Here is a 12,959-nt window from a genome sequence, read left to right as displayed (position 1 = left end):
CAGCAACAAAACAAAACTGCAGTGTGACGTCACAGGTAAGGCAGGTAGGTGGTTGGTGGTGAGTATCTCTTGTTTTCTTCTTTCTTAGGACTGTGGGCTAAGTAACTTACAGCATAAAACCGTATTTTAAACAATTTAATAAATTAAACAAGGCCAGTACTTGGTTCAACCTAAAAATAATTTTATTGGCATTGTAGTAATCAATTAAATAAACAAAAGTTATGACAGGGCAGGAGATGTGTTGCAGCTGCAATATGTGGGAGCTACTGGAGAGTTTTGTCCAGGGCGACTACATCTGCGGTCAGTGTCTGCAGCTCGAGGAACTTCGGCTCTGAGTTGAGGAGCTGGAGTCTGAGCTGCAAACATCGTGAGGCATCAAGGAGGGAGATAGTTACCTGGACACTTTGATCCAGGAGGCAGTCACGCCCCTTAGACTAAATACTGTAGAATTGGCACGTGGTCAGGGACAGGAGGGTGTGACTGCGAGTGAGCCAGGTACAGGGATCCAGGAGGTAGCATTGCAGGAGCCTCAGCCTCTGCACTTGTCCAATAGATACGAGGTTCTTGCAGCCCTTGTGGACGAGTGCAGGGACTGCAGGGAGGATGAGCAAACTGGCCATGGCACAGTAGTTCAGGGGGCCATTCAAGTGGGGGGAGTAAAAAGGAATGTGGTTGTAGTAGGCGGCAGTATAGTTAGAGGGATAGATACTGTTCTCTGCAGTCAAGAGCAAGAGCCTACCAGGTGCCAGGGTTAAGGACATCTCCTCAGGGCTGGAGAAACTTGGAGTGGAAGGGGGAAGATCCAGTTGTCGTGGTCCACATAGTCCTACCTATGTCGTTGGTACCTAAGAAAAAGGCTCTGCTGAGGGAGTTTGAGCAGCTAGGGACTAAATTAAAAAGCAGAACCACAAAGGTGATAATCTCCGGATTATTACCTGAGCCGTGAGCAAATTGGCACAGGGTAAATCAGATCAGAGAGATGAATGCGTGGCTCAAAGGCTGGTGTGGGAGAAGTGGGTTTCAATTCATGGGGCACTGGCACCAGTACTGGGGAAAGAGGGAGCTGTTCCGTTGGGACGGGCTTCACCTGAACCATGCTGGGACCAGTGTTCTGGCAAACCAAATAACTAGGGCAGTAGAGACGGCTTTAAACTAAATAAAGGGTTGGGGTGAGGGCTCAGGTGGGGCGAAGTTTAGATTGATAAAGAGAAAAGACAAGGAAAGTGATGGGGGTAATGATAATTAGTGTGTCAGGAAGGGACAGAGCATACAAACATAAGAGTGCACTAGCAAATGGGGCCGGGGTAGGAAAGAATAGTAAAAAGACAAAATTAAAGGTTCTTTATCTGAATGCACGCAGCATTCGTAACAAGATAGATGAATTGACGGCACAAATAGAAACACATGGGTATGATCTCGTAACCATTACAGAGACGTGGTTACAAGGTGACCAAGGTTGGGAGCTAAATATTCAGGATTATTTAACATTTCGAAAGGATAGGAAAAAAGGTAAAGGTGGTGGGGTAGCTCTCTTAATAAAGGATGAAATTGGTATAATAGTGAGAAATTATCTTGGCTCAGAAGATCAAGATGTCGAATCAATTTGGGTGGAGGAAAGAAATCACTGGTGGGAGTAGTATATAGGCCCCCTAACAGTAGCTACACAGCAGGGCAAAATATTAATCAGGAAATAAGGGGGGCTTGTAAAAAAGGTAATGCAATAATCATGGGCGATTTTAACTTTCACATAGATTGGACAAATCAAATTGGCAAAAATAGCCCTGAGGTGGAGTTCATTGAATGTATTAGGGACTGTTTCTTAGACTAATACATTGGAGAACCAACCAGGGAACAGGCCATTTTGGATCTGGTAATGGGTAACGGAACAGGACTAATTAATGATCTCAAAGTAAAGGATCCCTTGGGAAGCAGTGATCATAACATGATAGAATTTCACATCCAGTTTGAGAGCGAGGATCTTGGGTCTGAAACTACTGTATTAAACTTAAATAAGGGCAATTATAAAGGAATGAGGGTGGAATTGGCTAAAGTGGACTGGGTAAACAGATTAGGTGGTGTGATGTTCGATAAGCAGTGGCAAACATTTTAAAAAGATATTTTATGACTCGCAACAAAAATATATCCCTATGAGGAGGAAAGACTCCACAAAAAGGGTGAACCAACCATGGCTAACTAAGATGTGGAGATGCCGGTGATGGACTGGGGTTGACAATTGTAAACAATTTTACAACACCAAGTTATAGTCCAGCAATTTTATTTTAAATTCACAAGCTTTCGGAGATTTCCTCCTTCCTCAGGCAAATGTTTCTTGAAACATTTGCCTGAGGAAGGAGGAAATCTCCGAAAGCTTGTGAATTTAAAATAAAATTGCTGGACTATAACTTGGTGTTGTAAAATTGTTTACAAATGGCTAACTAAGGAAGTCAAGGATGGAATCAGGTTAAAAGAAAAAGCATACAACATGGCAAAGATTACTGGTAAGCCCGAAGATTGGGAAAACTTTAAAAACCAGCAAAGGATGACTAAAAGAATAATAAAGGGAGAAAATAAATTATGAGAGTAAACTAGCAAGAAATATAAAAACTGACAGTAAAAGCTTCTACAAGTATATAAAAAGGAAGAGGGTAGCTAAAGTAAACGTTGGTCCCTTAGAGGATGAGACTGGGGAAATAATAATGGAAAACCAGGAAATGGCAGAGGAATTGAACAGATATTTTGTATCTGTCTTCACAGTAGAAGACACTAATAACATACCAATAATAATAGAAAATCAAGGGGCAGAGGGGAGGGAGGAACTAAAAACAAACAATCACTATCACGAGAGAAAAAGTAATGGTAAACTAATGGGTCTAAAGGCTGACAAGTCCCCTGGACCTGATGGCTTGCATCAGAGGGTCTTAAAGGAAGTGGTTACAGAGATAGTGGATGCATTGGTTGTAATCTTCCAGAATTCACTAGATTCTGGAAAGGTCCCAGCGAATTGGAAAACCGCAAACGTAACACCCCTATTCAAGAAAGGAGTGAGACAGAAAGCAGGTAACTATAGACCAATTAGCCTAACATCTGTCATTGGGAAAATGCTAGAATCCATTATTAAGGAAGTAGTAGCAGGACATTTGGAGATTCATAATACAATCAAGGAGAGTCAACATGGTTTTATGAAGGGGAAATCATGTCTGACAAATTTATTAGAGTTCTTTGAGGAAGTAACGGGCAGGGTGGATAAAGGGGAACCAATGGATGCAGTATATTTGGATTTCCAAAAGGCATTCGATAAGGTGCCACATGAAAGATTACCTCACAAGATAAGAGCTCATGGTGTTGGGGTAATATACTGGCATGGATAGAGGATTGGCTAACTAACAGAAAACAAAGAGTCGGGATAAAAGGGTCATTTTCAAAACGGCAATCTGTAACTAGTGGGGTGCCGCAGGGATCAGTGCTGGGGCCTCAAATATTTACAATATATATCAATGACTTGGATGAAGGAACAGAGTGTCTTGTAGCCAAATTTGCTGATGATACAAAGATAGGTGGAAAAGCAAGTTGCGACAAGGACACAAAGGGCTCGATATTAGCACCCGCATTCGGGTGCGTTCCTGGCAGGGGGGCTCCAAAAATCGGGGAATCCCGGGGCGGGTCGGGAGCCCGGCTCCAACCCGCCCACTTTCGGGTTCCCCACAGATGCGCTGATGTGTGCGCGCAGCCCCCGCATGTGGGACTCCCGCAGGCAATTAAAGCCAGCGGGGTGCCACTTAAAAGTATTTATACTGGTATTTCAGGTTTAGAGACCTGATTAAGGAGATATTTTACAAAAAACTGGGACTGTTTCCCGTACTGGGGGAAACACTCCCAGTTGAAATGGACGTGTTGCAGCCATCAGCCTGTGGCAGCTGCAAAGGTCCATTTGACAGGTGGGAGGTGGTGGGGGGGAGAGGGGGGCGGTGGAGACCCTCACGCATTGCAGGAGGCCACTCTGTCACTTTGGACAAAGTTTGGCCTCCACCACCCTCCTCCTGACAATCAAATTCACCAACTTGCACACTTACCCCGGGGTCCAGAGACATGTACCTACCTTGCAGACCCCCTCGGATGTACATCGTCCGGATGGGGGCCGCCGTAGCTGCAGTCATGACCTCCTCGAAGGGCGAACAGCATCACCAGCCTCGCTGGCCACCTCTGACACGTGGATCTCCACAACACAGTGCTGTGACATATCCACCTGCACAGCAGGAGGGAGGGCTACCGCAGAGAGAGATGCATCGCAGAGGGCACTATCCTCGCCACAGGGTCCACAGACCGAGGCTCAGCTTCCTGGACCTCTCTGAGCAGCAGTGCACACGGAGGCTCAGAGTCACTCGACATGTAGTCGTGGACATCTGCAGCCTCTTTCATGCCGAGCTGCTCCCGGCTGGCCCGAGCACCATCTTCTTACCTGTTGCTGTCAAAGTCACCACTGCCCTCAACAACTTCTCCTCCGCATCCTTCCAGGGTGCCACCGGGGACATTGCCGACGTCTCTCAGTCGTCTGCACAAAAGAGCCCTGCAAATACACCTACACCCACTCTGCAGTGACACAATGGGTGGCATCAGGTGTGGGTCTTCATTGTGATCCTCAGGAAAGGGCATTATTGCACAAACCAGACAAGATTCGCAAAGACGTGGCAGTAGTGGTGACAATATAATATGTGATGTGAGTTGATCAGAAATTAAATATAAGTAAAAACCATGACAAACCCTCAAACACCCTTGTGCATCCCCTTCATGCTCACAACACGTTTGCCTTACGCTGCCTACTGCACATATGTGATGCATGCCCTGTGGCTGCAGCACAGGTAGTGGCAGGTTGAGTGAGGCTGACCGTGAAAGAGATGCATGAGAGGGTGAGTATGAGATAGAGCCATGAGATTGTATGAGGATTGGTTTGAGTGGTAGTGGCGGGATGAGTACTGGCGAGGTGAGTAAGTGCAGGTAAGATGAGGATGAGCTTTGAGTGGGTGTGAGGAGTGATGTGACAGAGTAGTGTTGGCAGTGCAGAAGGAGATGTGGGGTGGGGGCAGTGATGTGGCAGACGGAGTGTAGGGGAATGAGTAAGTGTACTCACTTCAGCTGACCTACTTAGGTCATTGCAGTGCCTCCTGCACTGTATGCAGGTGGGCGATATGTTGGTGGTGCAGGTGACCTCCTCTGCCACCTCGAGCCAGGCCTTCTTGGTGGCAGAGGCAGGTCGCTTCCTCCCGCCCGCCGGGGGGAAGATCTCTGTCCTCCCCCTCACCCCATCCAATGATACATGGAGTGAGGCATCATTAAACCTGGGAGCAGCCTTCCCCCTAGGCTGCTCCATGCTGTAATTTTTCCTATTTCTTGCAGCATCAGTCAGTGGAGGACTGCCCCTTTAAATAGAGCTCCTCCAGCTGACAGACCTTACTGTGCATGCGCAGCCCGCCCGACGCGCAGGTTACCAGTGGGGAACCCGGAAGACCAGGTAAGTGGCTCCAATCAGCCTGCGATCGCGCGCGGGGCAGACTGATTTCACCGGGCGTGTTACCCACGCGCCCAATAGACCTCCCACCGCGAACCCGACGCCCTCCTAATATCGAGCCCAAAGTGTCTGCAAAGAGATATTGACAGGTTAAGTGAATGGGCAAAAATTTGGCAGATGGAATATAATGTGGGAAAATGTGAAGTCATCCACTTTGGGAGGAAAAAGTTTCTTCTCCCAGAGGGTCGTTAATCTTTGGAATTCTTTACCCCAAAAAGCTGTGGAAGCTGAGTCATTGAATACATTCAAGGCTGAGTTAAGACAAATTTTTGACCAGCAAGAGAGTCAAAGGATATGGGGAAAGGGCGGGAAAGTGGAGTTGAGGTAAAAATCAGATCAGCCATGATCTCATTAAATGGCGGAGCAGGCTCAAGGGGCCAAATGGCCTACTCCTGCTCCTATCTCTTATGGTCTCTTAAGTACAATTTGTGCTTATTTAGAGTGGTAAGCAATAGTTTTCTTCTGCACTGCTTTGAACTAAATATTCCATAATTGTGTGACAGGCAAATACATTTTTTTTTAAATTTCCTTGCAATTTTGTGAGCTCATTAAAGTGAGAGATATTAGCACTGGGCACCCAGTGTCCACATCGAAAAACATCCAGGATAATTATAGCATGGTTAGACACAAGCGCTCACAACACTTTACAACTTCATTCAATACATGCATTAAAGTGTGCTATTCTTACTGCTTATAACTTAATGCCTAATCATACAGGCAAAAATGTAACTTATGGAAAACTCCATATTGGATTTAGAGAACTAGTCATACAGCTGGAGGAAATTTGGGAATTGGAGATTAGTTGAAAAGAAAGTGACAGACTATATGCGACTAAGGTAATTAATGTCAAGGGATCGCTTTCTACAAGCATGTCAAGAAGATTTGAGGATATGATTGCTTTAACAGGAATACAAGTCCCTGAAGCAGTTGGGTGAACTTGACAATCATTTTGTGGCCTCGCAAGTGCTGAAAGATTGCAGCGTGGGTGGGAAATCAGATGACTCATGTTGTCCATTCGGGAGACACTCATTAAGCCTCCTGATGGTAATTCCAGGGAGCTTACAGACATTTTCTGATGTAATATTTCAAATGCGTTACAGGTGGCATTACAGAAACACCAATCAGAAAATACAGGGCTCACTGTTTTGCATGTGGCAGTATGGGCCACAAAGCCAGCAACTGTTGTTGTTTATGAGGGTCTGTCGTGCAATCGGTCAAGACCAAATGCTGGTTGTATATTGTAAACAATTTTACAACACCAAGTTATAGTCCAGCAATTTTATTTTAAATTCACAAGCTTTCGGAGGCTTCCTCCTTCCTCAGGTAAATGTTCAGGAGCTCCTGAACATTTACCTGAGGAAGGAGGAAGCCTCCGAAAGCTTGTGAATTTAAAATAAAATTGCTGGACTATAACTTGGTGTTGTAAAATTGTTTACAATTGTCAACCCCAGTCCATCACCGGCATCTCCACATCATGGTTGTATATTGGCTTTGGACATAGAAAAGATGCCTCAATTCTCACAGCCAGTCAAGGTGAATGGGAGACAGGCTGGATATTCCAATTGGCGGTATTTGTGACAGAAATGTAGTCAGGCAGGACTTCTGCCCTCCACTACAACCGATTCTAACCAGGGTCATTCAGCCTCATTTTCTACAGAGCTGGAATTCCAGAGGTATTGTTGTCTGCCATGAGACCGGAGGAGCTGGAATTCCAGAGGTATTGTTGTCTGCCATGAGACAGGAACTTGGAAGCGGCTGCAGCATTTTAACAACTTCAGTAGTTTAAAGGCCCAGGCCTCAGAATGCGAAGTTTGGTGTAAGGTACTACTGGGAAGCATAGGAACATGGCTGAGAGTGCAGCTGCAGGGCACAGAGCTCCCAAGTTTACAGATTCTTCAGTAGAAATACCTAAGGCAAAGGAAGGAACATCTATTTGGCATGAGTGGAGGCACCCATAGAAAGGGACTGTTCAAGGATATTAGAAGGAGCTATCCTTGGCAACAAGTGCCTCCTCCACTATCCCCCACATGGCAATGCAGTACTGCAAGATGTTCAAAGACTTCCCTAGGGCAGCCAAGATAAGAGAAGACAGTTGTTCCTTCTCGGAATGCACTATAATAAGCATGTTTAACACTTACAAACACCTTTTGAAGTGTCTCATCAGCTTACCATCAATGCATAGAAGGTACCACAAGACCCTTCATATTCTCTCCAGATGACTTTCTATGGGGCTGGTATTTGGTAGGACAGTGGAGAGGTGCTGGCAGAATCCAAAGCAGAGGACCAAGGTCCTTTTTTAACCTTTTCCTCAGCTTGTAGCTGTAACACACCTGACAGGGCAGAAAAATAAGAGGTAAGGATAGGTAGAAGAGTTGCACAATGGCCATAGCTCTCACAGAACTAAGTATGAGCTTAAGGATCCACAACGTATTGTGGTGACAGATTTTATTTGTGCTGCAGCAACTGAAGAGACATGAGAAAATGAATCTCATTACCAACCTGCGGCAGCTGCCTCCCTTCCTACTTCCCCATCTCCCACTGCTTCTCCCGTAAGCTCGCTGAAGAGTTCCAGGGAGTTCCTCCTTGTAAGAGCTGTGAGATCAGAGGCTAGGGCTTCCAACTCTCATGGCAGTTCTCTGTCATTGCATGTGGACAACTTTCTCCTTGAAAGAGAAAGCAGACAGCTTGTAGAATCTCGGCTTGCCATCTTCTAGGAATGCAGCCCTGGTGTCAGTAAGCATTCCTCCATGGGGGTGAAGACAGGTGCAGGAAATGAGCAACTACATATCATGACTTGAAATAAAAGAATCATGGCAGTTGTCTGGATAGTGAATGTTCAATAGTGAAAACCTTTCCTGTTGAGAAAGTTGACAGGATTATGGAAATCAGATGACGCATGTTGTCCATTCGGGAGCCACTCATCAAGCCTCCTGATGCCGATTTCAGAGAGCTTACAGCCTGGTGATGTGAGCGCAGTTGTTCTCATCTTGTATCAAATTGATTGTCCTCTTACACTGTTGTGCTAGGTCCATAGAAAAGGTTCTGGACAATGGGGCATTGCTGAACCTAAAAGTGAGGTGTGGACAGACAAAGTAAAATATAAATCCCAGCAAATATACAGCAGGAAGGTTAGAGCAAATGCAATATCCTCATAAGATGCCCTTTAAATCCATTCCCACCTATAATAATCAAAAAGGCTAATGGAATGTTAGCCTTTATACCTAGAGGGCTAGAATATAAAGGGGAGGAAGTTTTGCTACAGCTATACAAAGCCCTGGTAAGGCCACATCTGAAGTACTGTATACAGTTCTGGGCACTGCACCTTAGAAAGGATATACTGGCCTTGGCAGTGCAGATTCACCAGAATGTTACCAGGGTTCCAAAGGTTAAATTATGAGGAGAGATTACATAAACTAGGCTTGTATTCTCTGGAATATGAAAGGTCAAGGGGTGATTTGATTGAGGTGTTTAGGATTTTGAAAGGAATTGATAGGATAGATAGAGAGAAACATTTTCCTCTGGGGAGTCTAGGATAAGGAGACATTACCTTAAAATCAGAGCCAGGCCATTTAGGAGAGAAGTTAGGAAACACGTCCTCACGCAAAGGGTGGTAGAAGTGTGGAACTCTCTCCCACAAAAAGCAGTAAATGCTAGATCAATTATTATCAATTATAAATCTGAGATTGATAGATTTTTGCCAAGTTTATTAAGAGATATGGTGCCAAGGCAGGTAAAAGGGGTTAGGATACAGATCAGCCATGATCTCATTGAATAGTGGAACAGGCTCGAGGGGCTGAATGGCCTGTTCCTATGTTCCACTGCTGTTCCTTTCGAGATGTGGGCCACAGATGGCAAAGGGGGGAAATTGAAATTCAGACATTATGGGACTTCTCAAGTAACATTTGTACACATGGCAGATCAGTATTTTAGTAAGTGTTGCCAGCTGTTAACATTACCTTGAGGTTTTTGGAGGAAGGGATGGAACGAAATCTCACCAATCCATTTTCCTCTTCAGTACTCCTCACTCCTCCCAAAAACAGGCTGAAAACCTAAGGAAAATCCAGGCCAGTAACTCCTGCAAGTCTGTTGCTTGAATTGACATAACCAGCACACATCGAAGTAAAATATCCAACAAAAATGGTCAGGAAAAAAAATTACATTGAAGCTAATTCTGGTTAGCTGTTTAACATTTAAAGGAGATGATGAGACTGACAACTGTGGTTCTTACAAAGTATGCTGCAATACAAAATTAATTTATTTGGAATTTGTGGTGGAAATAATAGAATACTTTTTCAAGCTCGACTAAATTAATGTACAACATTTTCACCAGCTAAAATAATGAGGTGTTAAAGTGACCCATTTAGATAAATAGATTAATATTTCCAATGCAAACAATGTAGCTATTAATCTGGTGAAATGTTCATTGTGTGTGTAGAATATAAAGCTAGACACTTCAATTAGAATGACCCTGTTTTTAGATTAATTCTGTATTATGTTTCATGAGGTATATAGTCATGTGTAAGAACTTCAAGGAGCCAAGTTCCCAATAGGGAGCGCAAATAATGCTGGGAGCCTACCCTCAACATTAAAATTAACCTGACACAGGAAAATGCAGTGGATTCAGAGCAGGGTCACACCGGGTTGGTATTAAGTGCAGTCCCAATATACCTCCTGCAAAAACTCCACCACAGCAGAAAATCTAGCCCATTGAGTTCAGCAGCTTGAACAGTCGAAGTAAAAAAAACACGCAATCAGAGCTAATGCGCTTGATGACTGATTACGATGCATTTTCATGTCTCATATTGAGTACTCTTCTATGAAATGGTGTAGTGACTGTAAAATCAATTAACAAATTAAATGTTGTTCAAAAAAATCTTATCGTAAACTCTTTTTAACTGATTCTTACTGCAGATACTTAAGGGTCAAATTGCTTCTAAAGCAGGTATCAGGTTAAGTATATATTTCAAATGCTGATAACTACACTGTCTTGTTTGAAGGTCTATGGTCAGAAAGTTTGGGTAAATAATAATGCCCATCAAAGCTTCACATTCAGTTTTTAAACCAAAGAAAACAAATCCAATTGTCAAGTAGCAAAAAGTTCTTTTTTTTTCTTGATATGAAAGAAAAAAATCATAAAGGGCACACACTGTTTTCATGTAGAGAATATTTTAAGGGACATTTAAATTATTTTTCACATTACTGTAACAACTCATCCTTTTCATTCACCTTGATATCTTGAGGTCAAGGTTCAATTTTTGCATTACAAGACAATGTTGACAGTAGCTTTTGCTGTTGATCCAGCACACAAGATAAACGTACAAATCAACTTTAGTCTATGTAAAAAGTGCCTTTTAGCATCTCCTTTTTCCATTCATCAAATCAAACCTGCCATTTACAGTTTAAAAATAACAGTATACAATGGCATGGTATGTGACAGCCTTAAAAATTGGACAATTCTCCAAACAATGTTATTAGTAAAAGTCCAACAAGTGGAAAAGAGCACTTATAAAGAGAAGCAGACTATTCCACCAAAAGATAATCCATTTTCTTTTGAAGTGTAAATTTGTTCCCACCATTAGTCCATTCCAATTGTATTTCATTTGGAATCATTTTGCTTACTCTACATTCCATTTTTTTAATGCTTTTATTTTCTGTTGCTACTAAAGTTCAAAAAATGTCAATATCATACCCTAACCTCTTCAAACAGATCTAAAATGTTCTAAAACTATTAAATTGTATTCTTTCAAAATTAGTTACATGTGCTATCATGAACTTTATATCTGCTCCAAACTGTACACCAATTGTGAAAAGGCACAATGATCTAAAGAATCTATTGTAAAACTTTAGCTATATTAATTTTATTTGAACACTAACAGCTGTTCATGAACAATCAGAACACAGTGCGAGTATGCAATAATCAACAATTAATTTAACTTACCAATTAATGGAAATTGACTATCCAGGTCAATGAAGTGGTACTGGATTCTACTTAAGCTCAACTCTTATAAGACCAGATCCCATTTCAGAATCTACATACAAATCCATTCATTTCCTTGTAAAATATTATGGCTACAATAAATTATTTAACATTGAATCATGCTATTTTCCATGAACTACAAACATACTGCACTAGACAGACTGCAAACACACACCATTCTATAACCTTAAACTAATTTACTTGAACAATTTTGAAACAATGCACAATTTTTAAAACAATTACTTGCACACTTTCAAACAAGCTTTGATGTATGACTTTAAGATAAGTTTAGATATAACTCTTAAAATGTGTTCACAAATGCACTGTAAAAAACCTGCTCTACCACAAGCTTAATAACCTTGAAAGAAGCTTGTATTTCCAAATTTAAAATCAGCTGATGTGTCCCTTTGAATAAACTTTATTGACTAACTTAGGTATAAAACTTTACACTTCAAATTAGCTTTAGTGTACTCATTCTGCCCAATTTTTGAATCAACTGATCTTCAGAACTTTAAATGAGGTTTTCTTGTTCAAGTTTTGCTGATTAAATTAAAAGTGGCTGCATGGGCACTCACCCTTGACTAGATCATTGTAAATTATCCTTGTTAACTGGGTGTATTGCCTCAAACAAGTTTAAATAAAATTAGGTTTGCAACTTTCATTAGGTTTAGTAGCCTAGTTTAACAAGTCAAAATTTGTGTTCAAATTGAGAGGTTTTGATTACGTAAATTGGGAAAAACTATTTCCACTGGTCAGTTAGTCGGCAATTAAAAGGCATAAATTTAAGATCATCACCAAGGAACAAAGGGAGTGGTTAGGAGAAATAGTTTTATGCGGAGGGTTGTTAGGACATGGAATGACCCATCCAAATCAGTGGTGGAGGCAGAATCCATAACAGCTGTTAAAAAGAGAAGTGGATAAATACTAAATATAAGCAAGGGGCACGGGAATGGAACTAAGTGGATGGCTCTTTCAGAGAGCTGGTGTAGCAATGATGGGCTGAATGAAAGTCCTGTGCAGCAAAATGCCAAGCTTATATAAGTAATATGTACCCTGACTTGAACTTTAATTACAGTAAATTCTAAATATATTTAATTACAATAAATTGTAATATTTGCATCATTAAGTATATTTGAGATTCTTAAATGACAATCAATTTTTCTTAAGCTGCTGCTGTTAATTGCATGAAAATCAACTTTGATACAGTTATCTATTTAGAATGAATTGCAATTATAATGCTGCATGTTTATTCACAACAATAATCTTGTGTAAGAATGTGGGAATAACAATAAAACCTTAACGTTGTCCATAATAAATGACTTAAAATGTATTTGGAACATTGTAGTTTGGGGGAAGTCAGTAAATAAAAGAAAATGGACCAATATGCACCTCTTCTCAATGCAAAATGTAATACATGAA

At 41.9% G+C, this 12,959-nt stretch overlaps 1 protein-coding gene across 1 annotated transcript in view; it reads left to right on the top strand.

Moving 5' to 3' along the window:
* Positions 1-12,959, top strand: part of LOC137326656 (alpha-1-antitrypsin-like) — a 46,294-nt gene that overhangs the window by 19,617 nt on the left and 13,718 nt on the right.

The sequence above is a fragment of the Heptranchias perlo genome, chromosome 10 (assembly GCF_035084215.1).
Source record: "Heptranchias perlo isolate sHepPer1 chromosome 10, sHepPer1.hap1, whole genome shotgun sequence".
NCBI lineage: Eukaryota > Metazoa > Chordata > Chondrichthyes > Hexanchiformes > Hexanchidae > Heptranchias > Heptranchias perlo.
This window is presented reverse-complemented; position numbering and strand designations above follow the sequence as displayed.